Genomic DNA, 27,682 nt, shown 5'->3' on the forward strand with positions numbered 1-27,682 from the left:
ATGAACGGGTATGAGATGGACGGGTATGAGATGGCTTGTGTTCTGATTTTTGGTGGACCAGTGTGTGTTGGGCTTGATAATGCCGGTGGATTTTTCTTTTAAGAATTTGCAGGGTCACGAGTGTATTCTTTTCGAAAAATGAGTGTATTCTTTTGCCAAGTTGGGGTTTCTTCCATCGGAAATCTATTTTCCAACCGGCTGGAGAACTGCCTTACGCGCGGACGCGCTCCGTGACGTCCGATCCGCAGCGGACAAACATCCCCTTTCCTGTTTCTTTTTTCCTTCATCTCCTTCTCTCTGAAATCTCGCTCGCGAGTTTCTTCCTCTCCCCCGTCTCTACACCCACCTTCCCCACATCTCCTCTCCCCTTAACCTCCCCAGGCGCCATGGCGAGGAGAGGCGCAGCCGCGTGGCGATCGCCGCGCGCTGGTCCTGAACGTCCTCTTCTTCACCTTCTCCGACGCATGTGGCTGCCGCTGTGATGGCTCCTGCCCTAGTCCCGGCGGCGGCGGAGGAGGAGGTTGCGGCAGCAGGCCAAGCAGAGGTTGCGGCGGCAGCGGAGCAGCGGATTGGGCAGAGGAGGATCCGATGACGACGGCCGGCTAGGAGGAGGCCAAGGAGGCCAGTGCCCGATCGACGCGCTGAAGCTGGGGGTGTGCGCGTGCGTGTTGAACGGGCTGATAAACCTAGAGCTGGGGCCGCCGCCCAAGAAGACCTGTTGCGCGCTCATACAAGGCCTACTGGACCTGGAGGCCGTCATGTGCCTCTACACGGCGCTGCGCGCATACATCCTGGGCATCAATCTCAAGTTCTCCATGTGCCCGTCGACCTCTCTCTCCTAGTCAACTTCTGCGGCAAGAGCGCCCCGGGAGGTTTCAAGTGCCCATGGTCATCGATCATCCATTCCTTCCTTAATGATCGATCGACGACTCGCCATACAACGTCGCACGCCATGGCGTCCGGCGCAACATCGACGGAGACGTGCCATAGCCGGATGCACCAACAGAAGTTCCCTGGGTAGGCATGTAGCTCCGTGTCAAGCAACAACTCTTCATCCACACACTCTAGGGACCGGCACGACATCGGCAACTACTGCATCGCGTGTGGGATGGGTGTAGCTAGTTTCTTGGCGGCTTATGCAGTTACCACATTAAAGCATATACAGTTACCCAGCTGTTCAGATTAGAGTAATCACCATTTCGCTAATGTAGTTACCCAACACTTAAAGGCATAGTTACCATCATATTAGTTACGGAGTTACCAGAAGTTTGTGTCAAAGTTACCACCTGCCATCATAAAAATGATATACTTGCCAAATATTATAGTTACCAACATGGTACGTATGTAGTTATCCAGTGTCCATGATAGAGCTACCATCATTTCACAAATGTAGTTACCCAACATTTAAGGGTACAATAGTCATATTACTTATGGAGTTACCCGTTGTTTGGTTCAAAGTTACCAGCTATCATCACAAAAATGATATAGTTGCCAAACATTATAGTTACCAGCGTGGTACCTATACAGTTACCACAAAATTGTCCATGTTACAGTTATCACTATTGCACCGATGTAGTTACCAAGTGAGAGATCTAGTGTTCTGAGCCCAATAACTACACTTGAAAAGCTTGGTAACTGCTAAATTTGCTTGTTGGTAACTTCTGGTTTTGAAGAAATTGAGCCAAACATATTGTATCTACTTGTGAATAATCTGGTTATCAGTTGGTAATTTACAGATACCATCATGAAACTCATGTAGTTATCCAACCGTTTAAGTTACAATTACCATCAAGACACTCATTTCTTTTAGTTATCGAACCGTTTAGGTTCCAGTTACCATCACGATACTCACGTAGTTATCTAGTCGTTTAGGTTACAGTTATCATCGTGACTCTCATGTAGTTAACCAGTCGTTTAGGTTAGAGTTACCATATTGACACTCATGTAGTTATCTAGTTGTTTAGGTTACAGTTATCATCATGATACACATTTAGGTTAGAGTTACCATCCTGACACTCCATGTAGTTATCTAGTCGTTTAGGTTACAATTATCATCATGATATACATTAGTTATCCAGTCGTTTAGGTTACATATTACCATCATGACACTCATGTGGTTATCTAGCCGTTTAGCTTATAGTTATCATCTTGTCAGTGATATAGCTATCCAGCTATCTAGGTTCAGCTACCACCATATCAGTATATCACTAAAATAGTTATCTAGGTTCTTAGGTGAAAGTTACCGCTTGCATCATGCACTGATATAGTTAACTAGGTTTTTTGTTACAATTACTAATGGATTGTTACGAATGTGGTATTCATGTAGTTACTCACTATGGCACTCCAATAGTTAATAGGATGTTCATATTAGTGTTCACGACCATGGCACTGTTGTAATTATCAAGATATCCAAGTTACCTTGGTGTTCGAGTGATCGATGATCTAGTATAGTTTTTAAGCGGGTAACTACTTGTGCCAATGTTTGCTAACTCCCATGTTAGTGCTTGGTAACTTTTGAGCTCGAAGAAAAGTTGTCGAAGCATACCCAAGTGGGATCTAGTTTTGAAGCCCTCGTTGCCACTAACTCAACGGTGAAAATGAATCGTGAATCCGTTGTGCCATCTGAGAGCTAAAACATTTTGAATTTTTGGATTATGGAAAGAATCTTGGGTGACACGAGCATGCATCATCATTTTTGTTGTTTTCTTCCATGCATGCAAAGGAGACATGCAAAAAGTTTCTGTTGTGCGTATAGATTGCCGTAGCTAGGATGGATACTGCATGCTCAGGCTCGTGTTGAAGATTGGAAAGGATACGGTGCCTAGGTTTGCAAGCTCGCTGGAAAAACGGAATGGGCTCTCCTCGTGCGCTTCCGCGCACTCGGCTTGCGGGATCAATCTGGGCGGGAAGCGTACCGCTGATACGCTAACGGCCATACGGCTACCACATAGTTTGGTATAATATTATTTTCAGTCCTTTGTGTTCATAAGAAATGCGTTAGAATATAATGTCCTTTTTTTAACCAAAGCTCTCTGTTTGTGTTTGGTAGTAGTTATATCTAATGAGTGTGCAAATTGTTTGTCTATATTCCTTTATATTGGCCAATGTAGTACAGTTTATATGATTTTTCTTCTTCTTTTATTCCTATATCATCATCATCATCATCATCATCATCATCATCGGAAGTGCTAGATCTCAATTGATGAGATTAGCGTCGACCAGACGATCTACATGCTGCGTGGACATGTTGATGGTAGGTCATCTGCATAATTTTATTCGACTGTAGCTGTAATATTTTTGGTCACGTGCCGGTTTCAATTGTAGTTTTTCTAGTTGCACCCATGATGTTTCCTATTTCATGGGGTCGTTTTGTCATGAGAGACCCATTTTTAGGGGGATGCCAAGAGACGGCTCGGTTTCTTCTTTCCAGAAATGCGCAATCGATAATTTTATTATAAATTTTTTGCATATAAACTTCATGAGCAATTTTTAAATTGCACATAAAATTTCACATGTGATTTTTAAAATTGCATATAATTTTTTAGTGCATTTTTTCAAACTGCGCATTAAATTTCATGTGCAAACTTTTAAAACGGCGCATTAAATTTCACGTGCAATTTTAAAACCGAGCATTAAATTTCGGGTGCAATTTTTAAAATGGCACATTAAATTTCATGAGCATTTTTTAAAACAGCGCATTAAATTTCACGTGCAATTTTTAAAGCGGCGCATTAAATTTCAGGTGCATTTTTTTGAACCACGCATTAAATTTCAGGTGCAATTTTTAAACTTTTTTTTATGGGTTGCAATTTTTAAAACTGTGTACACTCGTGAGGTCATTATGGTTTTTGTTCTCCCCTATTGTTTATCTGTGCGTTTGATTGTAGGCGTTTTTGCACTTCTCTAGACCCAATAAAACAACTAACTAACTTGGGCTGTGTGGTTAAACCATTGGACTAGATATGGAGTTGCCATTGTACGTTAAACCAGGACATCATCGATAGAGGTGAAATTAAATTACGGAGACCTCCTTGGACCATGGTCGACTGAGAAATTGTATTTCTCAGTCGCCTGATCCCTAGTGACTCCCATTAATTTTTGTAAGGTGAGACACTTGAATCAAGCTTTTGGAAGTCGAACAGAGGTAGCCAGCATAACTCGTTGGGCTGACCGCCCGAGCGCTGAGCTGGGTTCTCACCTAGTGGTCGAGCTTTTTACTCATGTGGCATGTCTTCCACATTAGTGTAGTGAAAAAAACATTATAATCAGAGCACGGAGTAAGTTAAAGAGTATCCTAGGTTTAATCATTTGCATGCATGCCCTTGTCTGAACAGGTTGGATGTGGTCATGTGGAGATCCCCGTCCAACGAGGAAGTCCTGTGCAAAAAGCATACACCTCAGGTACTCAATAATATAATATACATAAGACGGTCACGTATTTCGAGGTTCATCTTAAACTAAAAAAATGTTTCCATCAGTATAATTTTATAATATATAATTCACATTTTTTTGGTTTAATTTGGTGGTCAAATCAAAATTTTAAAATACTTGTGTGCCTTATATTATGAAACGGGAGGAGTATATCTTTACTGTCCTGTAAATAGCGTAATTAAATCACGTTTTGCTTCTCTCACAGTACTATGATCCAAGGAGACATATGACCGTGTGAGGTATTTGTCCACCTATTTTTCCAAAATTTGAATTCACACCCGACCACATCTGATTTGTTTTTCTTCGTTCAGACTACAAAGACATAAAGATTACATCACACTACACACTTGTGGCAATTGCCTTTACTCCTTTCATGATTCCGTGGCAAAATACAAGCTCGTCACTACGGAATAGTATACTATAGAAAGGCAAGCATCCAGGCAATGCGAGCTACTTCCCTCCGTTTCTAAGTACTTGTCGTGGTTTTAGTGCAACGGAGGAAGTAGCAAGTAGTGGCTTAGTAGTTAGGAAAGGACCATAGATGTACGGAGTAATTAACATGCATGCGTGCTTAGCCTTCCGCTGTTCAGACGCTAACTATGAGTACACTTGGTGCGAGTTCTTGCTCATATTAGAGTACAAGTGCATGCGTGCTGTAAACTATTGACGGTAAAAACCTTTTGTTGTTTTCTTGTCCCGTTGTTGATCGGCAGTGGAACTAGGTCCGAGCGAGGGTCCTACGTAAAAACAAGACAAAGAAGTCACGCTGCCGTCGTGTCGTGGAATGTGGATCAATGATCAATCTTGACCAGATGGCAGTCACACAACAACAGGGGCGCTGGTCAGAGTAAAATAAACCCCGGTCGCTCCACGATCGGACGGCCGAAATGTGCTCACGTTAGGAAAACTCTCTTTCTTTGTTTTGCGACGAAATCAGGAAAACTCTGTGTTAGGATGCAAACTGGATCCAGGAAGCGGCCAACTTCTTGTTCAATTTTTTATTTAATTCTTTTTTCAAAATTTGAATAGGAGATTTGATAATTTGGCCTTTCGCAAGATCTGGTTATCCTATTCTCCGCGGAAGTCTTCTCCTGGAATTGGTTTGCCTTTGGATCCTTTCACTGCAAAATCAGCGTGCTGCGCTCTTTGAGGGATGAGTGGTCAGTGGACTCTCTCTGGGCATGCAAGGACCTCATCTGGCGTTCGCATTTTAACTTAAGCTGATTGCGTTTTTTGCTTGAGTAGTCTTTTTCTGTTTATATTCAGTGTAGTAGGAGGATTCCGTTTCGTCGTCAAGTCGTAGAGCTCGGTACGTAACGCCGCATTGAGTCGTAGTCTTGTAAACCTAGCTATGCGACCAGTTCATAGAAGTTTTTTACAGTACCCTAGTACTCCATAGAGGACATCAGGAATATGGACGCGTCTGGTCTTTCACAGGAAAAGGGATGGATCGATGTTGTTGGGCATTCGAAGGAGCCAGCTAGCTACGTTACTTATGTGGCCTATTCTAGATCTGTGTTGAGAATGAAGTGATCGTGATGAAGCTCGTGTTCGGGAGGAACTAGCTGCGGCCATCGATCTGTTGGATCCCTATATCCTTGTGGTAGTTCTGCCTCTTCATGCCGGCTCTCTCGTATCATGGAATAAAAGGTACTCACTCCATTTCATAATTTTTTCGAAATATTACATGTATCTATCTAGACACTTTTTAAGAATATAATACATTTATTTTTGTACAAATTTGAGACAAGAATTAAGATCTCCCTAAGAATGATATTCTCTCCGATCCATATTAGTTGTGGAAATATTACATGTATCTAGACGATTTTTAGGCATAGATACGTCAATATTTAGGTAAATTTTAGAAAATTAATATGGACCGGAGGGATATCAATTTCAAGCACTTAACCACAAATAGCGATTGATGTAGTCACTGATGCTATAATTAATTAATGCTCTACGAAACCATGTGGCAAACCGAGGGACGCAATCAATCAGCCAAATGTTCTTACTAGTGGGACGAAAACTGAAACAGAAAGTAGTACTAGAACATAATTAAGTTGAACAAATCTCATGAAGAACTCACAGATCTGTGCAAAATTAAGGTACGCAACTACCAATCATAAGAGCTAGTAACAAATGCGAATTTATATATATATATATATACATGTATAATAAATAAATAAATATTGTTGGTACAGACATAAAAAACTTGTTAAATGGAAAATGAGAGGAATGAATAATAGAGATACTGTGCATGCATATAATGTCCTTTGATAAGTTGTCTTTTCTACTCAGATATATATATATGAAATGTCAACGAATTGAGAAGATGGAGAGGTCGGATGGTCAGCAAGTAGCTAGCCAAGCAATTCTTGAAGCATCTTCGACGCACTCGTTGGCAGGTACTTCCTCCGTCTAATATTAAGTGACTCAAATTTGCCAAGATATGAATGTATCCTCTTGGTCGTGTTCATGCTTGTTTTTCAGTTCTGAAAATTTCACAGCATGACTCTCTTAGAATACATAATAAAAAGGTACGGTGTACTTCCTCCGTCCACGTATCTACGTACTAAAATACGTCTAGATACATATAATATCTCCACACTTAATATGGAACGGAGGGAGTAGATTATTTTAAGGCCAATGCAGACAGCTTAGTTAGGGCAATGCAGCTTGACTACGCGGGCTGAGTCTACTGCTTCCTCAGTCCCGTATAAGTGTCGAAACATTACATTCATCTAAACGTTTTTTAATATAAATATATTCATATTTGAAAAAAATTAAAATTTTGAGTCACTTGATACGGGAGGATAACTTTTTTTAGGAGCATGTTACTGTAATTGGGCAGTAGAAGGCTAGAGGCTAACGTTTCTAAAATGCCGATCAGGTCCCAGCTACTGCCATAGCGTTATCTGCGCGCGACATCCGCTTTGAGATCCAGCTTCGTTCGATTGTATTTCCCCGGCCCAGTCCGTATTCCCCCTGTATTCCGTGGTTGGCTGACGGTCATTTGGCCCATTGCAGGCACCGTTCCGGGGCCGCCCATCCGAAAGCAAAAGCTCATGGGCTACTCGAACGTTAGCGCAACACATGAGCCATGCGGTGGATGGCCTGATGCAGACGTAGGCTGGGCCAATTAGGTAATATGTCCTCATTACCATAAGGAAAAGTAATATGTCCTCATGCGTTTTTTATTTACATGGCATACGTAGCTCTGGCCCATGAACGTGTAAAGTTCAATCCACACCTAACCCTTGTGTCATTATATAGACTGATTTTTTTGGCACACGCGGATGCTCTTCGAACGCAAAAGCTGATGGGCCACTCCAACGTTAGCGCAACAGATGGGCCATGTGGTGGATTGCCTGATGCACAGCTGATTTACTTGGCTGCTAAAAAAATAAAAGCTGATTTACTTGGCATACGTAGGTGGGGCCAATTAGTGAATACCCTCATGGCGTTTTTGATTTACTTGGCACACGTAGACTGCTTTTTTTGGCACACGTATGTTGGGCCAAGTAGGGGAATATGTCCTCATGCACATTTTGATTTACTTGGCTTTACGTAGCATGTTTAAACAAAGATGGGCTAACTGTCAGATCATGTTTATAGAACTTAAAGTATAGATTTTGGCACAAGTCCGCCCCTTCGTCCGGACAGCCCTGCACGAAATTGTTGTAAGCTACTTCCTCCGCTTCATAATTCTTTGTCTTAAATTAAGCTAGGTGTTCCACACAAGAAACAAAAGATATATATTTCTTTTTTTGAGAACTGGTAGTAACCAATTGGGAAAACAAATTAACCTCCAAAACATAGCCCATGCCCTGCAAAAAAAAAACTTGGCCCATGAGACGAACAGTACTTCAATGTGCCGGAGAAAACGAAGCGGTAATATTTTGAGCCCTGCAGCCCGACAACGATCATGTTCTGGTCCAGCTGATCCAGAATTTCAAAAAATCAAATCCATGAAGTGCGTCTGGCCCACATACCACGCAACAGTACTCATGTGTGGGCACAGGAAACTAGTTGGGCCCGAACGCAAAACATGGTGGACCAAATACCAAGTACTGGACCGGAACAAGAGCTGCCTCGGCCTATATTCAACATTTCCATTATCCGCCCGCCCCATTATGGCCCACCAACATTTAAACCGAACGCCCGGCGGTGATACAGGGATACTCGGGAGCCCAGAATACACGTCCTTCGTTCCATGCCCCAGCCGAGGTGGGAGCCCGGAATAGCTCCCGAACAGAATAGTGCATACGAGGCAGCTGCTGATTTTGTGCCTGCATTGACTTTAGGCCCATTAAGAGACAGACCCGGCTCAGTGGGCCAAACCTACACCGCTACAGTTCTCTCGTATCCGCTCGTTTGGTCCAGTTGCAAACCGCACTTATTGCACAACACTTCCGATTTGGCCCATGTCCTGCTTTCGGAGCATATTTTTGCATAATAAAAAGAGCTGGCCGGCTGTTCCGTTGAAATAAAAAAGTTCGTTCCACCACACATCCCTTTTAAAAGGTTTTAAAAGGATATAAGCGTACCTTGCATTACAGACAGAGACACGGGGGGCGGATTAGATTGCTTCTGGTTTCAGGTTTTTAAATCTTTTTATTTCACACAATTGAGGATTCGTTTTCACCGTTAGTTTTATCGGGACAAGTTCTACAAATTAGATCCCATGATATGTTTTGTATTTTCACCCGGAGTCATCAAACTATGGTCACTTGTCTACCAAATTATTATAACATGATTACCACGTTTGTAAAGACTTGTTAAAACCACGTAACACCCACTTTGTAAACTTGCATAACATTGCAACATCTAAATACATACGTCTAGATACATACGTATATACACCTGGGCGCAGAATAAGGGCAGAATAAGGTATTCTGCACCCGGTCGGTCCAACGAGCCGCTGGTCGGTCCAAACCAGCGGGATTCCATCGAGAACGTATTTTCTCTGAACCGAACGTACCTTTTTTTTTTCTTTTACGACGGTCGTTTCTCTCTTGAACCCACCTCCCCACGAAAAAAACCCAAACCCCGAAACCACCCCCAAATCGTGCGTGCGTGCGGTTAGGGTGGCGAGCTGCTGCAGTACGAATTGCGGCGAGCCTAGGCGGCGCCAGCGGCAGCTCGGGAAGGAACGGTCAGTGGCAGCTGAGAGGAGCGGCGCGCGAGAGAAAATGCGTGGCGGCGACGGGCGACGCGGCGGGCCGGCTCGACCCTAGGCGGCACCGGCGGTTGCAGCCGAGGCGGTGGCTTCAACGACGACGGCTGGGGCCTGAGCGAGGAGAAGCTCGACAAGCTCGAGCGGGAGGCCTACCGCGAGCTCGCTGAGCGCAAGGCCTCCTCCTCCAGCGCCTCGACCTCTCCCGCGACTTCACCGCTGCGGCCGGCGGCGACATGCGAGTGGCCTCGGCGAGAGGTCGCTGTCATACTCGGCGGGTGAGCGGCGCCTTGCCAGGCAGCGGCGTGGTTGCGATTTGGTTCGATTTTATTTTTAATTTCGATTTGGTTGGATCTAACAGGGCTTGCTCCGATGTCGCTGGAGTTATCAAACCGTGCTTGCGGTTCGGGTGGAGTTGGCGAGAGGCGAGCCTAGGCGACGGTGGCCGCCTCGACGACGACTGGGGCCACCGCGTGCTCGGTGAGGGCGAGGCGGCTCACCCGGCGCGACCGTCCAGGGCGAGGAACCCCGACATCGACCGGAGGCGACAGCGCCTGCGTCTCTCTCTCCGGCGAAGAGCTCGGCGTCTCTCCTCCGGCGAAGCGCGTCCCAGCGACGCAAAGGCGGATCCCGCCTCTGCCTCCACTTCTCCCCGGTTGGCGGCGCCCCTTGGCTCCGCACGACGTGACCATCCAGGTCCAGGCGCTTTGCCGATGACACGCACACGCTCGTCTCTGACGTCTCCTCACCGGCAGCTCCTCCCCCGGCTGCGTCGGTGACCTCGCTGCCACCGTGGCCACCGACATCGGCCAATCCCGTCGTACTTGCCGCTGCTTCCGCAGGCTCCACCCTGTAAGTCGATGCTGCCGCCCAATGCAAAATGCATGAATCGATGGACTATGTATGCTCGTGTTTTCCCTTGTCTTGGGATTAAATTTTTTGATGCGATCACATATGGCGTAGTTAATTGCATCAGCCATGAGAAATATCATGTTGGATCAAGTTGACTTGCACCTGTTCGATGGAATGCTCGTGAGAATGTTTTTTTCTTTGGTATACTGCAGATTTGTTCTTTACTTATTTCTCTGCAAGCTTGAAACACTGACCAATTTTACAAGATTTTATTGTCTGGTCTGAAGAAGTATTCGATGGAATGGTTGGTGTGCTTGCTGACCCCAAGGAAGTATATCCAACATCATTTATGTTTGTGATATACAGCTATTTTCCTTTTTCCTTTCTTTTCGTATTTGGTTTGTTTGATAAAAGGCTCCTGCTGGAATTCAAGAGGTTCATTTTCTGCTGTTCAATCCAACTGAAAAAAGCTAATGCAGATTTTCATGAGGTGCAGATTTTCAGTAATGCAGAAAATGTCTATTGTTTCGGTACTGTAGAAAGTAGTTGTTGTTGAGTTCAAACTATAAAAAATTGTAACTAAACACACATGGCCGGAACATGTGTGTAATATATGGCCTTCTAGTTCAAATCATGGCCGGAACATGACAAACTCAGCTGTAATATATGTGCGTTTTGTGCAATATTGTAAGGACCTATGTTCAGTTCCTCTGATATTCAACCTGCAATGCATAGGTGGCCTTCTAGTTATCATGGTGGTGGTAATGGTGTACTAAAGTCTAAAGCTGACAAGATTTGTGACCTGAAAACTTATGCAATCTTAGTTGTTACATAATTCAATCTGGTAAGTTAGGAGGAATCGGATTGTTGTGCCCATGAATGTTATCAGTTTGATTTTGCTGCTGTGGCTGACCATTATTTTTAACTAATCTGTTTCAAGAACATGCTGGTGCTATTGTCAAGAAGAGTTGTTTATAAATAGCATGTAAGGTAGTACTTCTGTTGACAGGGCTTGCTCCGATTTTGTTTCAGGGTCAGCGCTGGCAACGCGAGAGAGGGCGAGGTGGTCCAAGCTCGATGGCATGAAGGGCGGGAATGATGCTGGATTTGGAAGAACAATGGTGGATGCTGAGGTCGACGCAGATGCCGGCCCACAACTCGCGTCGTTGGGCTAATCGTCGACCTCGCCGCCCAGTCCGCCGCTCAGCCCAGTCCTACCTCATCGGCCGGCTCCTCCCCACTGTTGTGATATTCCCCTCGCCAGCAGCTCGTGTGGAATTAGCCGCCGCAGTGTGGCGATCGCCGGTAAATCAGGTGCATCATAAGTTTTTGATTGCGTACATATATAGTTTGTGTGTTGATTTATTGCTAATTGAATAATTGTTTTCGTATGGTTGGACATAATCAGGTTTAGCTTAAATAAAGTGCTTACAGGCTTGCAACTACGATTAATTTTGTGTTCCAAAATTACAATCTGTACTAATCTATTTGGAAAAATTGGACTTTGACTTTTTTTCTCTGTGGATGCGTGTGTCAAAACTGACAGCTCAGAGGTGAGACTACTCTATTCTTGAAATTAAGAGAGCTACAGAGACATAAACTTCCACTGATTTTACTTGTGAGCATGTGGTAAGGTATGCTGTGCTAACTCTTGTTTAACGTTGACGAAATTCTGAGGATAATAAAACTTGAACTTTTGTTCCGGTGAGAACTTGTTTACTTGCATTCCACCTTTATTTACACTTTTCCTTGTGTCACACGCTGCAGGTTAGGAGGTTGGACAAAAGTACTTTGTGTATGGTTCAAGATTCAAAGCCCACTGGACTATCAGATGTGAGTTTGACTAAATATTGCCGTTAATGATGATGATATAATCCAAAACTTAATGTCTTGTTGTTTCGACAAGTCTCGTGACAGATACTCAAGCAAGAATGTGCAAATACTAACTTATAGGTGCGGCATTTCTCAATTACATTGATGTAGTTTTAAAAAATATCTTGCAAACACAGAGTTGAGTAACATTGTGTTATGCTATCATTTGCAGGATATTGGGCAATTTTGCAGGCAGTCTGATCAAACTATAGTTTTAGCAGTAATAAAAATAAAGTTCTCCACAGGAATTAATGCAATGATTCCTTTCCAAATCCCAAGCTAAACTCACAGATTAACAGGCTTTGGACTAAAAAGAAACAAATCTAACTTGCTGATCTAATGTTTTTGGGGTTTTCGGTTAACTGTACCAAATCTGACAACAAGGTACTGATTAATTGAAGAAACAAACACATACAAGAAGATTTAACTGAAGAAAATCAACACTGGCAGAACAGATCTTTTTGTGACGAATTTAGAGTTTAGACAACAAGGGTTTTAGAGAAAGAAGATGAAATAGATAAGATCTAGAGAAGACAAGCAGCAAAACTAATAGACAAGGAGAGTTTCGTATCAAAGAGTAAAACATCACAGGCAGATCATGACTCTACCGCATAACAAACTGACAGAAATTTAAAGAACTAGAGCACAAACTTAAAAGGAAAACAGAGCACAACACAACTTCAGCAATATTAAAGATTTCTCACGACTAGCAAGAACAAATTTGGCAGCAGATTACAGATCTTCAGCAAGAACAAATTCAGAAGCAGATTACAGATCTTCAGCAAGAACAGATGGGAACTAGAGAGTGTGAAGAATAGGGGTAGGGATTACAGAGTTTCTTTCAGCAGCAGAGAATTGGAGAAAAGGAAGATGATGATCTAGCTTAACAACTCTCAGTTTCTGGTGAAGAAGCATCCAAATCACGCAAGAACAGCTCTTCTTCCTCTCTCTTCTCCATGTTTCTGGATCCACCCCCTTTTCTTGTGTCTTCCGAAAAAAAAGAGGTTCACCACCTTTTATGCTCTTCTTCTTGCTCTCTCCCAGAGGCTGTCACAATCACCTTTTGAATTATGCAACCAGCCCTCTCCTTTTGCTAGCTTGACACCGAAGAAGATCCCTGCTTATGCCTCCTTTTTGCTTGATCACTCCTCTTCCTTTTTCCTTTCTTTGCTTTTTGCTTTTCTTCTCCCTGCTTCTTTGTCCTTGCATCTTGATGTAGTAGGAAGTAGATTTTTGGTGCCTTTTCGCACCCTTTTCTGCAAAAAGCATGCAGTGCTGTAAAAAGACAGATTTGGCCCTTTTCGGCTGAATTCATTCAAATTTAAATTCAAATGATTCAAATTCAAGTATGATCAGTACCAAATATGTTTGAAATTGATTTAAAAATATATACTGATCACACCCCCACACCTGAATTTTTGCTTGTCCTTAAGTAAAAGGATTTGGCTCTCCAACAAGTTAATTAGTAATGTAAAGCAGTAAACATATAAGAGTAATTGACAAATGCAGTTCTCTGTCAGAGTGTTCATATAAATTGTGTACCATACGTTTCAATGATTTCTAGGCATCAACAATGTTCTAGGGTGAATGAGTACAAACAAATGATATCTAAATCTTATTACTGAACTGAGCTGCGCTAGTAAAGTTCAAACAGTAATGAAAACTTCAGGGAAATGCGGCACAACCACTTATTTGCAGAAACTGTGACTTTTGTCACTTATTGAAAGCTGAAAACTGTGGCAAAGCCACTTATTGAATTTGTAAAAAAAAAAATAGAACAGAAGTGTGGCACAGCCACTTATTGCAAGAAATGTGACTTTTGTCACTTATTCGAGGAAGAATAAACACATGTGGACCTTGCCACTTATTGAATTTCAGAGAAACCAGAAAGTAAACTGAAGTAACAATGCTCAATGACACATGTTTCAGAAATCACAATCCCAAGATCATGACTCCTACTTAATGACACTAAACAACTAGCTCAGGAAAGTACTAAAAATTTAGAACACAAAGTTTCCGAATCGTTTCACAAAAGGTCAGAAATGATGCACCAGGAATCATTAAAATTTAAGATAAAAGTTTAAATGATCATTCTGGATAGAGAACTAACTTTTGCAACTCCTATTAAATGTTTTCTGACAAAGCATGACCATGAACAGTGCCGAGGCAAAAGTTTTAAAGTATAGATTCACATTATCTTTTCAAAATTATCAAGATGGGTAAATTTGAATCATGAGTGATTTCATGGGTTTTCCCTTGGTCGCCACTTTCCAGGCAGTGTTAACGAGTGATTTGATGGGTTTCCAGAACCGACCTCAAACACCCTTCTTTGGAAGTAGTGAATCGAAGTAGTGCACCGCGGACCAAGGCAAACAAATGAGTAGTGTGACCCAATGGTATATGTTTTCAAAAGAAACAAACTTTAGTATCTAAGGGTGTATAAGAAAGACTGAATTAGAAAAAACAAACGGTTCCATATATAAAATTGAACTTACTCCAAATTAAGGAAGAAGAGGATGAAGTCGTCGTCCGCGTATTTCTCGAGACATGCCACCAAGCATTTAGATGCCATGGTTCTTGAGGCATCCTTTTCTGGCTCAAGACCGATGTCACCGTAGTTGAACATCGCGGGGTCTAGAATGGCTACTTTTTTGACCACCATTCGCCGCAGTTCTCTTATTTGGTAGGCAAACCACAGCCTTAAGAGGTTGATATCAAGCTTTTGGCGGTCGAAGAGGTGGAACAGTTCGTTGAACTCCACACCAAAAGTGATAGGACGTTCCTGAATCTTTCCGGTTTCTTGGTCAAAGAAGCCATAGTCTTTTGGGATCCTAACATTGATCTATTGGGCATGCTGTTGAGAACAAACTGATGTTTGCATGTAGAACTAATGAAGCTCTTGCATCTCTCTGGACACGGCACGCAGGGAATCTTTGGTGACCATCGGTCTTCCAGGATAGTAAATAAGCACCCTGTCGAACTCACTAGCCACGAAATAGGATCCGTCTCCGAATCTCTGGCCTTGATATGGGTTCTTGATGAGAATGGCATGCCTATTGTCCTCCCAGACTACGGTTATCTCAGGCACATAGTGCATCTCATCTTAAGTGACATTAGAGGACTCCTTGATGGTCTTGCCGCCGCGCCCCCTCTTTTTATGCCTCCTCTTACTGTCCCATGCCTTTTGCTCCTCTGCCTTGTACTTGTCATCGATCTTGCGGCCACCCATGGACTCAGCGGCACCCAAGAGAGAGAAGGTAGGAGGGACGCTTCCAGCCTGTGCCGACCCTGTGGTTTGGCTATCTTTGAGCTGTGCAGGCATCGACATTGCCCGCTTTTCTTCTCCGCCGGCATCGACAGGAGGAAGTATCCTAATGGAAAGGCCGAGCGGCGATTGAGAAGTACCTTTGTGGGCGGAGAGAGATGGAGTCATAGAGGGCCGACGCTGGTTGTAGAGAGATACCAAGCTCCCTCGCGGGGTAGTCATGCACGCAGGTTAGAAGCGCTGTTCTCATCGTGAAGTACTCCCTCCTGTTTGCGTCCCAAACCACTCTGCCAGGGTTCCAAAGCTGCTTCAGCTCATTCCTTCACTAGCTGCAGATACACATTTAGATCAGCTCCCGGCTGCTTTGGACCCCGTATGAGCATGCACATGTAGATGTAATTTCTCTTCATGATTAACCATGGAGGAAGGTTGTAGACAAACAAGATCACGGGCCATGTGCTTTGCTTGTTGTTCATGTTTCCGAAAGGATTTATCCCGTCAGTGCTGAGACCGAGTCTCAAGTTTTTGGGCTCTGCCCCGAAATCAGGAAATGCCGTGTCGAAGTTCCTCCACTGAGTCCCATCAGCAGGGTGTCTTAGGACCCCAGCTTCCTCCACATGGTAGTGCCCGTCAGGATCGAATGCAGCCTGCGCCGGATCGTGATAGACGAGATACCTCGCGTCCTTAATGTTCTGCATCCAACGCTCAACTCGGCCACCTACCGTAAGATACCAGACAGTTTTTGCCGGCCTGTCCTTCATCACTTCTTCCCCATCGTCTTCGCCAGCTCTGGCGTTTTTCTTCTTGTATCTCGATGCACAGCATATGTGATAGCTCTCATGGTTCTCGTACTCTCCAATGTATACCATGCAGTCGTTTTGACATGAATGATGTTTCACGCAATCTAATCCAAGCGGGCATGTAATCTTCTTCGCCTCGTATGTAATCTTCTTCGCCTCGTATGTGCTCTTGGGCAAATTGTTTGGCTGTGGAAAAACCGAAGCAAGTTTACTCAACAAGTTCGTGAAGCCCTTGTCTGACCAGCATGATGCTGCCTTCAGCCTCAAAAGTTCGAGCGTCACTTTGAGCACGTTGTTTTCTTCGCCAGCTCCATCATACAAGGGTGTGTTTGCGTCCTCCAACAATTTTTTGAACTGAGCAGACTCTGCCTCATCTTCGGGGTCCTCGAGCTGGTTCCGTAGGTACGGGTCATCTAGCATTTCGATAATCCTGCCACGTGGAGCTCCTTCACCTTTCACATTAGCCTCCTCATCGACCCTTGTTTTTTTCTCGGAATCATTCGCCAGATCATACCGCAGGACATCCTCATCTTCGCTACCGCTACCGACATCAACCGCATCCTGCCCGTGACAAGTCCACCGAGAATAACCTTCCACAAAACCCGATGCCAGCACGTGCATCTGAACATCTTCAGGCTTCATCATGCATGTGTTTCCACATTTGCGACATGGACAACGCATCATCAAAAGTCCTTTTCGTTCCATATCACCTTTTCGCGACTCCAAAAAAGAGCGTCCATTCGGTTATCCATCGAGCATTGATTCTTTCCTTGGCGTACATCCAAGAACGGTCCTTCGATCTACAACACAATATACAAGAAAACAAACAAAGCAAAATAGTTGGCCTAATCATTGACAAAGGAATTAACGTGTTAATTAACCGGAGCTAAGTAAAAATTTGAAATTAGAGACATTCGGAGAGAAATTGGAGGCCGGCGAGAAAGGTCGGGAGGGAGAGAGAGCTCGCAAGCGAGAGGGAAGCTCCGGGCGACGACGAGGAGGCTGCATTTTGGCTAGCGGCCGCGGAGCTCAAAAATTTGAAATTGGGGAACTTTGGAGAGAAATTGGAGGCCGGCGAGAGAGATCGGGAGGGAGACATAGATCGGGAGGGAGAGGGAAGCTTCGGGGTCGAGAATCGGAGCTCGCCAGCCGCCGGAGCTCCAAAAATGGAGCTCGGCGGCCATGGAGACGGCGCCGCCGGCATGGGGGGGAGAGAGGAGGAAGGGGGAGGGAGGAGGGGCTACCTGGAGGGCTCGCCGGCGGCCATGGCGCTGTCGGGTAGCGCCTCGCCGTCGCCGGAAGTGAAGGGGCCGCAGCTGGTCCGTTACGACGCGCAGCGTGACGTGTTGCGGCTCTGCCCGCGTACGTTTCACACAATTTTGGGAGAATATTGCGCAAACGGGAGAATGTAGAATGTAATATATGGCTAGTATTTAGTATGTAGAACATAGAATATATTCTATTTTTTAGGTAGAATATGAAGTTTTTTAACATACTTTATTGTATATACAAATATGAAGATATTTTTAAAACATAGTAAAAATTACGTGCCAACTTGCAATTTGTTCATGTATTTCGCTTTGAAGTATCTTGTAAATAGTATCTGAATTTATTATAAGTGATAAAGTAGAATATATTCTATCATGTAGTAGAATATTTAACATGGAAGCAACTACACCCGGGAGTACTTCGTAATTTCGATATATATACAGAGAGAGAGGGGGGTTCAATCCAAACGGCAATTTACGGCAAGTTTACATTTTCGTTTCATTTATTCTATCGAGAAAGCTGACAGAAGGCACCAGACCATCCGACGCACCTGTTCACACCCGTTCCCCTTCCCCGTCCAAAATTACAACCCAATCCACTCTCCGTCTTCTTCGCTTCATACATTCCCCCGGTGAGATTTTGCTCCTCGCCGTCTCCCTGCCACCGCCGGCCGTAGAGTAATCATAACAACTCGCATTCTCAGAGTCGCTGAAGTAGCAAGAATACTAGTACTTACTCATCATAGATGAAGAAGCAAGAATACTAGTACTTACTCAATCTCAGGTGCCGGTCACATATTTTTAATGAGGTACTGAGTAGTTTGGTCCTGGGTACTTTTGTTGAGGAGCCGATTAGACGAATAGGGGTACCGGAGATTTTATTGTATCGAGACACGAAATAACTAGAACAATTTATTATGTGCTGATCACATATTTTTAATGAGGTACTGAGTAGTTTGGTCATGGGTACCAAGCACATGTTTTGTTGAGGTGCCGACTAGATGAAATTGGGGTACCGAGTAGTTTGGTGATTTAATTTTTATTAATCGAGATGCTGACTATTTTGTCTCGTGTACTGAATTTTTTTATTCACCACACGAAATAATTCAAACAATTATTTGTGTACCGAGTCTTTACAGTCTTGAGGTATTGAGCACACGAAATATTTCAAGGGAAGCGCATGTTAGTTATCAAGAAATATCATGCAGTATTTTATTTTTATTGCTAATCTAACTGGAGTCAAGACCGGCCTACCACAAAATTCAAATATGGTCAACCGACATGGCCACATCCACACATGCATTTCTTATTTAAAAAAAGCTCACGCAATGTGCTACTTAGCAACTATCATTTTGCATGCAGCTCACATGCACGTCTAGCATCAGTGCTCAGTGGGTCGCTACATTGAGTGGTCCAGGCCATGTGCATGCTGACAGTAAAAATAGACCGAACATTAGAACCGGCATTACTACCTAGATTCACACAAACTGCCGCAAACGGAAATGAATTCAAACAATTTAGGGTCGCTCAATACCTCGATCCAATCTTAGGTGAGAGAAACACTAATTTGTGATTTTCAAGAAAAACTAAAAGAAGAATGCAGGTTGGAATCTCTAGATGAATGGATGGTTATGATGTCGGGTACCGGGGAGGTTGGACATACTCCCAGGCAGCTGTTACTTTGCATGTGCCATAAGGAAATTACCTTCTACCATTATATTTTCCAAGTAGAGTCCACGCCCGCATATTTGCATGGAACGTAAAAAAATGTATGTTGCTAGCGTCCTTGCTGTGTGCAATTATTATGCATGTGAGTGTTGGAGATATGCCCTAGAGGCAATCACGTGATGATGTTATTTTCTATGTATTCATGAGTTATTGTTATTGTCCTTGAACATCATCACTGATATGTATAAATAAATACGTGATTTGTTTGTGAGACTATGTATTCTATGATGTTGTTCTAATGGTCCCTAGTCATTGAGGTTATGCGGACACATAATCTAGACTAGCAATGTGAATCAGTATGATGACTATGTTTCACAAGTCATAGGGCAAGGTGTTGCCGACTGATAGCATGGACTCGACAATGAGATTGTTGAGTCGGACAGACCCGCACTGAGACACAACGAGATGATTGTCATTTGTTAGTCTCAAGTACGATGTATATGCCAGTCCTAGACCTGAGGTCATCGTATGAGCTTGGGATGTGAATCGGCCTACTTAGGGGTTGCCAAACGCTACTCCGTAACTGGGTGGTTATAAAGGTAGCTTTCGGGTTTGCTGAGAAGCATGCTGCGAGTCATGGTTGATCAAGATGGGATTTGCCCCTCCTGTTCGGAGAGATATCTCTGGGCTTTCTCGAGTGATCAGATTCGGAAAGCATGGCCATGCGACTTGGGTTAAGTGTTAACCCGTTCGGGAATCTGTATCACAGGAACGAGAAGAGACTCGAGCTATCCACAAGGATGACACGCACTCGCCTTGAGCTCGACACACATATCGCGAGGCAAAAGGAATGTTGCATATGACACATTGTATGGTTCGTCAATATACCTTGTGGTTACTCGGGAGTTGGCACGTGCTGCTAGGCGCCGCTACCAACTATCGACTTGAGTCGGTGCCAGTGGACGAGTAAGGTGTTACTCGGGCCCGCAGTCCGAGCTCGTAGTCGTGGCCGACTGACCGCGAACCTGAAGGGTCACATGCTTAAGGGGTGGGAACCGAGTTGGATCGGATCCAACTCGTATCGGGCTTGGACTCCTAATGGGCCTCAAGTGTTGAGCCCACTAGGGACGTCTATATAAGTGGAGGAGACCAACCCGTCTAGGGTTAACCCGAGTTTAGGCGCGAGTTAGACTCGGCCGTCGCACCTCCACGCCCAAAGCCTTGCGATCGGATCTAGCAGTCCGCCGCACGGAGTTCCTCCCTGTACGTGTGGATACCTCGGAGGCGCTGCACCTGCGGCGCTTGGACAAACTGTTCGTGGGATCGGCGAGGAGGAGCAGGCTGTTCGACTACTCGGCATCGACGCGCTACATCGACTCTACTTCCGCTACGGGTCTGCGCGTCTAGTGGTAATCTCGTGATCCATTATCTACAGCATTGTTCCGGGCGGAAGCGGTAGAAAATTTTATTTTGTGCTAGCGTAGCATACCGCGTTCCCCAACAGTGAGTTGTGACACAAGAAAATTATGTTTTATGCACTGCTCCTTTATAGTAACTAGATGATACCCCACACATTGTTGCGGAAATTTTTAGTTAACATATGTGAGCCCACGCTGTTGAGAACATACATGAGTGAAAAGTAGCAACAAAAGAATATCCAGTGAAAATGTATAATAGAATTGTACGATAGATTATAGATTCTTCACTTAGTGAAAATAGTTTGATGAAAAGTAGCATGCATGCATGTGCAAAAAATATGAGTTTTTCACTAAATAGGTGTGAACAAATTAATGGTGTGATGATGTGGTATGCTTGCATGTTGAGAGAAATCAAGCAGTGAGTTTCTCCTACTTAGATATAGTTGTGCTGTCAAGACATATTCATATGCAATTGTATGTGCAGAGAATAGAAAACTACGATTGCTGCATAAGCTGTCAGAATTAGTGCTTGAGCTCGTGTAGTCCAATTCAGATCAGGCACTAGTTTTCCGTGAAGTCATCAAGCTGAGAAACTAATAGCTGAAGTGAAACCAACCCATGTTACGTTCACTCTTGACGGTACTTTGTATATACACCATGAGTCCATGAGACTAAATTGTCTCAATACATCTCTCAAATCAAATGAAACAACGATTAATTAATCAGATGATTCCCCTCGACGAAAAAAATCTAAGAGAAGGCAACGTTGAAGCCATTCATCATTCAAGCACTACAAAATTTTTGAAGATATGTTTCCTTGCACGTTTGCCAATACAAAAGAACCATTCATAAGAAAAATACATTACATGGACATGGACACTGGAAGAAGCAATATTCTGCAAGTGCAATTTTGAGGATATTCTCATCGAAAGTTTTTCACATGTGGGTTATCATGGGCCTGGACTTCTCCAGAGAATCAGGTAAAGGCCTAACTTCGTTCAAATCATGGAAGATGAGGTAGGAGAGATCTTCGGCCGTATACTGATTCTCCTTTGACTGCAGTACACAAACTTTTGATGAGAATTTGCAAAAATGAAAGATTATGTCGTATATGGAATTTAGTAGAGTGACTTAAAATACCGGTTCAATACTACAACGAAGCCGACTCTCTTTGCCGTCGTAGTGAGGTGTTCATGTTTGAGTTAAACTTGATCATATTCAATTGAAGATTCAGAAAAGTGCCTAATACTATCTATTTTTCTGTAGCATAGCTCTGAAAATACATAAATATTCAATTGAGTTCATATTTCACAATGTGTTGTACTAAAAACCAAAATAAATAAATAAGACAAGCCAATCTAGGACCCAAGTGCAAGTCATTAGGATGATTAGCTAATCATGCGCATTAAAAGAGCATTGCTTGTGGCTGGCTAATCAAGTGCTTGTCGTAATGTCCATATATGAAGGCAAAGTAAAGATAAGAATCCATTCCAGTTTTCAGGATATACACTGTAATCCATAATACAACACAATACCGTAGAAAAGTGCACAAGAAATACATAACACAGAGAAATTCAGAAAGAAAGAAAGAAATAACGGAGAAGAAACTTCTAATGCATGTATTGGTCGCTGACAAGCTTCTAGCAACTGCTCTTCCTCGCCCTTCTACTGTTTGGAAAAAAAAAGCACATCAGCTCTCATAATTCTTTCAGAAGATTACATGGAGAACATGAGTTACACAAGAAGGTTTAATAAGAAACCATTGATCAGCCAAATCTGTAGTTTCTAGGAATCTGTAGTAACAGGAAGATTTATTACATGCAAACGATAGTGCCGTCAAGTTCACTTATAGTTTGGGTGACTCAGCTGTTAGCAGCTTGTGACATGTTGCAGTTCTTTAGTTCTACAACAAAGCCCAAGTTCGTGACATATATAGTCAGCTAAGAGATGCCAGTAACCTTTTAGATAAAAGATCAGATTTCTAAAGGCGGAAACAAAATTGTGAGAACCATGAATCATAAACAATATCTCTGGTTTTGCGATCTCTCCTCATCTAGATCCATAATTAGTTTGGATAGATCCATAATTGTTTGGAACGAGAATTGACCATTTAAACATGGGTTCTAATACGAAAGATGGTGACTGAGCACATACACTTCCTGGAATGCAGTCATAATATGAAGGGCTACATTGCAAGACAGAAGCAATATTGTGTATGTACTATTAACATTTTTATATTGCGCTAGCTAAACACTAGTACTTGTAAGTTATAAAAGTTTATGAAAACAAACCTTCTATAGGAATGAAATAATGGGAGAGATAAGAGCTTCTTACTTATATTTGTGCAGAGACAAATATTAGAATCTTCAAATATGTCCCCCTTCCCCGATCCCAATTATCAAAATTTTGTTTCTGTTGGGCAAGCCAACTAACAGGAAAACCTGATGAACTCACATCAGTTCCGCTTCTGACCTAATTAACTCACATCATTTCAGCTTTCAATTAACTGGTTTGTGTATAGAGGAATACTGCGACCTTTAGGTGAAAATCCAGCATAAGATTGAAGGAAAAATCTGAGAGGAAAGGCATGGCCACAAGATGCTTACTTTCAGCCTCAGCTAAAAATAGGACAAATGCATATAAGAAAATAGGATGTGCATGGTTTTCTCTCCCTGTTTATTTTCTGTTCCAGAGGATGTACAATCCTGAACGTACTTAAAAATTATGCTTCTTACTCTGCTTCAATTGAATTGGTGGAGCCTTCTTTAGATGGTTATTAGTGAATTTGACTCCAAATGCAATATTGTCAGTTCACTTATCTTTATGACATGGTATCTGAAACTGTACAGTAATCCAACACTTCTTCAGGATATAGCAAGATATAATTGAGATCCTCTCGGGCAATTATGAGATCAACAAATATAGAAAGCAAGCCATATAACAAGCCTTTATCTTTTTATGGCATTTTTTTCCTTCATTGATTGAATCACAACCTGGAGCATTTCCATCTGAGCATTTAATTTAGCTTATATTGGCCATCAAGCCGAATACAGCAAAAAGACACTGCAGTTTTTAATGAACAATACAAAATCATTGCAAATATACTGAAATTGCTCGTCAGCTCATTTCATGGGTGTATACGATAGACACATCAACAACAAACATCGAGTGAGAAGGAATGTTAACCTTGCGGGCACGAGGGAAGAAGAGTGTAATTACCAGGGAAGGAAGATGATACCTCAAGTCACCACAAAGCAGAAGGAACTTTTGATGGATGAATTGGTTGCCGACAAGCTCCATCACCTGGTTGCCGAGGCTGAGCCATCGATGTGTTGTAGGCCTGGAAGTTCGGCCCACCTCCAGGCTGAGCAGATGCCAGCGGAGATGGGGAGGAGGCTCTTCCATAATGGCTCTACGGCAGGCAGACCAAGGACCGTTTCAAGTGCTGGCTCAACAACAATAGACGAGCTTCAGAGAAGAGTTCAGATGGATGCATGCAATTGTTGTTTCCATAACAGATAACACAAAGCATAATTCAGTAACAAAAGGGTGTCACCTAAAGGCATATGAACTGAAGAAAAGAACAAATCTCTAATGACTATGAAACAAGAAAAAGACAACTTTTGAGAACCAGAGTAATCCATTTGCAGGGAATGAATACATATATAATATATATTTGTTCTTGCAATTCAGAAACAATTGTTACAGATCAAATGATCACATTTTCTCAATATCAAAAATGGCCTTAGGAAGTATAGGGCTAGCTCAGTTTAAGCAACAAAAGCAAGTAGTTCACTATGTAAAAAAAGACTCAATGGTTTCTTTTTGTCAAATAGTGCAGAGTGCCAGAATTCAGAAGATTTTGCTGTAACTTGACTAAACCACATACTCCATTTGTTATAAACCACTAATGCTCAGTTCCTAGTACTTAAATGTCATAAGTCCGCGGTGACTGTCTACATGCGCTTCTATGTAAAATCTAATGAAGTTTGCACAAAACTGTACCTTCAAGGATGTTCAATATCAATATTCCACCCATCCATCACCATCCTTGGCAACATGGTGCTGAGAACAATCCTGCATACGATTCATGCAAATCAGCTGCAGTGGTACTCTCAGTTAACAAGTGCTCTAAAAGTACATTTTGGCTCCTAACCTGGCACCATCTTACTTTGGCTTTGCTTCTCTTGGTGCATATCCATAAATGGAAGTTACCACACTTTGTGCACTATATACGCCTTGACTCTTCAGAGAGAAACTCTACTCCACTCTGCAAAAAAAGACTTTTACCAAATGCATTTACTTTATATATGAGTTTCATAAAAAATAGTACTGGACAAGATTGTTCACAGCAGCAGTGTCATGTAGAAATCACATTGTTTAAAAAATCGACCAGATTATGTACAAATGTAACTGATTAAATTCCATATTTGCAAAACAACCCGTCGAGAGATAGCATGAGATATCTGAGTCAATTTTCAATACAAGTGAGCTCCAAAGTGGAAAACAGCATTAAAATAGTATGCTGAAGACAGGGTACTGTGTAGACCATAGAAAACTGGAGATCACATTGTGTGCTCCCAAACAAAAGCTGATAAGTAGAACATACACAAAAGGATGCCATATGGACCCAACATTACAGCCCACATGTTGAGAGACAACACAGCCGTGATTCTTCTTTCCTCAAGTTTTCATCGTAGCTGTTTTTTTTGTTAAATCTGAGAGTACCTGCAGAGAGGTATGACTACACCGGTTACTTTTATCTAGAGTAGACAAAGAAACAATTCCGAGCAAGACTTGACAATAATCTAATCAAGAAACACCAACTGTTTCGATCCAGTAAATTGGTATTTAATCTAGGGACTAATTAAGGACTACCTTTACTGTGAGAAACTTCAATTAGAGATGAGATGAGCATGGTGAACCTGGGATTTCCAAAATCCTTCTCTTATTCAATCTTCTTTCTGTATTTTTTCCCCTCTTCCCGGCTCCTGCTTGTGCCGACATAGGGCTATTGGCTATCTCCATGCCATCTCCTTTTCCCCCTCCGTGGTGGCCGAGCAACACACGCACAGGTTTGGTGGCTGCGAATGGAGGCAACAACAGCTACAGTGGGCCTCGAGCTTGTGGCCGCGGCAAGATTAGACTACAGCGGCACCGGCACCTACCAGCAACATCAGCGGAACCGGCACCTACCAGCAACATCAGCGGAACCGGCACCTACCAGCAACATCAGCGGCACCGGCAGCAGTAGCAGCAAGCAGCGGCGGCGCTAGAAACCCTAGGCGGCGGCGGCAGCAGGGAGTTGGGCAGAAAAGGAAGGTGGCTTTGGGCCTCCCGCGAGAAGGCAGGATTGGGCAGCGGCAAGGTCGCGGGAGCAGTGGAGGCGCCCCAGTCGTCGTCGTCGAAGCCGCCGCCGCCGCTTCCTCAGCAGGCGAAGAAACCCTGGTCGCCGGCGGTAAGGTGGGATTGGGCAGCGACGAGATCGCGGGAGAGGTTGAGGCGGTGGAGGAGGAGGGCTCGGCGAGCTCGCGGCAGACGTCCCGAACTGCTCGCACGATTTTTTTTAGCTGAACCGCACGCACGATTTGACGAAGGTGAGCTTGGTTCTGCCGTTCTACCGTTCCCATGGAGAAACCGTCGTTGTAAAAAAAGAAAAGAAGATTACGTCAACTGCGGCGAGAGTCGGACGCTGATGGAAACCTGGTCCGGCTCAGTCGATCGGCCAGGGTGCGAATAAGTTATTTTATACCAGGGTATAATAGAGTTTCTCTTTTCTCTCTCAGTATATATATTTATAGTGAAAAGCAGTGGTATGGATGTCTCATCGTTGCTAAGACCTCGCGATTCGCACCCGCCAGCAATTTCCCAGCATTTGCATTTTCTAGAGGAATCACGTCGTTCAAGAAAGCTACAGCCAGCCACTGCTTTGCACAGTAGCTCTGCATGCTCGGGCCTAGGCCTCCTAGCCTACTAGGTTCTTACCGTTGCCTCTCACCCGTGACTCCCTTCCTCTGATTAAAAAAGGCACGACTACTCACCCACACGGCCATACCCTCATGCTGAGCCACAATCCATTCCCCATCCTACCTCGGCCCCGTTTTCGTCGTCGTCTACGCCCAGCCACACCATCAACTCCACCATCGTCTACGCCATTTGTCGTGGACTTTGGCCGCCTGCCCCGCGGCCACCGGCGACCCGACGAGGAGGACGAGGCTGTGCATTGTTGCGTTCGTGTCACTGCTGCTCGCTGCCGGAGTCCGCGAGGCCGCTGCACGGCTCGTTTCTGATCCAGAGGTAGCCGGCCAGGGAGCTGCGAGGCGCCGCAAGGAGCAGGAACATGTCTCGCCATGGCGCTCGCGGAGCAGCCCGAGCTGCGTTTCTGTGCCTTCTCTATGTTTTTGGTTGGTCGTCGGCGATGCGGTGGGCGTCCGTCCATGGACGAAGCGTGGTACGGCGACCGGAGCTCCGTCGCCGTGGATCAGGAGGACTGTGGAGGAGGCGGAGGCAGAAGAGCAGGAGACGGAGGAGCTGCAGCTGCGGGAGACGGCGGCGTGCGGTCCGATCTGCACCAGCGGGAGACGAAGGACCTCATTTTGCTCTCTTTTTTCCAAGTCTCGTCAGGAGTCAGAGGAGAGAGTTTTTGTTAATTGTTTGTGAGCTGGTTGAGAGCTAGCTATGAAATGATTGCACAGTTGCTAAGCCTAATCAATGCTGACCCCTTACTCATATTTGTGTTGCTGAGAAGATTCATTGACCATATTTGCATGTTCTTTTTTTAAGAATTTGTATGTTCTCGTATTTGTTTTTCCGTCTGTGCTCTCTGTCGCTAGCTTTGTGTGTTCATGGATTGCAAAGTGAACAACTCTCATAATCCTGCACACAAGATAAAAATTTACTAGATGAATTCTGGATACCGTATTTTTTTATTA

General features: G+C 43.8%; 2 long non-coding RNA genes and 1 pseudogene across 10 annotated transcripts; 2 read left to right on the forward strand and 1 right to left on the reverse strand.

Moving 5' to 3' along the window:
• On the forward strand, window positions 1-1,021 carry LOC112270655 (annotated as a pseudogene).
• Window positions 1,022-9,440: 8,419 nt separating this feature from the next.
• LOC104581722 lies at window positions 9,441-13,677 on the forward strand. The gene is made up of 4 exons (XR_002962612.1): window positions 9,441-9,885; window positions 9,969-10,459; window positions 11,492-12,412; window positions 12,504-13,677. It is a non-coding gene; the product is annotated as an uncharacterized LOC104581722 (long non-coding RNA).
• Window positions 13,678-21,426: 7,749 nt separating this feature from the next.
• On the reverse strand, window positions 21,427-26,428 carry LOC104581723. Of its 9 annotated transcripts, none has more exons than XR_002961043.1 (6): window positions 25,360-26,427; window positions 24,907-25,020; window positions 24,756-24,827; window positions 23,970-24,195; window positions 21,891-22,418; window positions 21,427-21,806 (listed from the first exon to the last, which is right to left on the reverse strand). It is a non-coding gene; the product is annotated as an uncharacterized LOC104581723 (long non-coding RNA). The 9 variants fall into 9 exon arrangements; XR_002961045.1 differs by having other exon boundaries at window positions 21,430-21,806; window positions 21,891-24,195; window positions 24,907-25,033; window positions 25,360-25,478; window positions 25,629-26,428; XR_002961042.1 differs by having other exon boundaries at window positions 21,430-21,806; window positions 21,891-22,415; window positions 23,085-24,195; window positions 25,360-26,426.
• Window positions 26,429-27,682: the final 1,254 nt, after the last annotated feature.

The sequence above is a fragment of the Brachypodium distachyon genome, chromosome 1 (genome assembly GCF_000005505.3).
Source record: "Brachypodium distachyon strain Bd21 chromosome 1, Brachypodium_distachyon_v3.0, whole genome shotgun sequence".
Lineage (NCBI taxonomy): Eukaryota > Viridiplantae > Streptophyta > Magnoliopsida > Poales > Poaceae > Brachypodium > Brachypodium distachyon.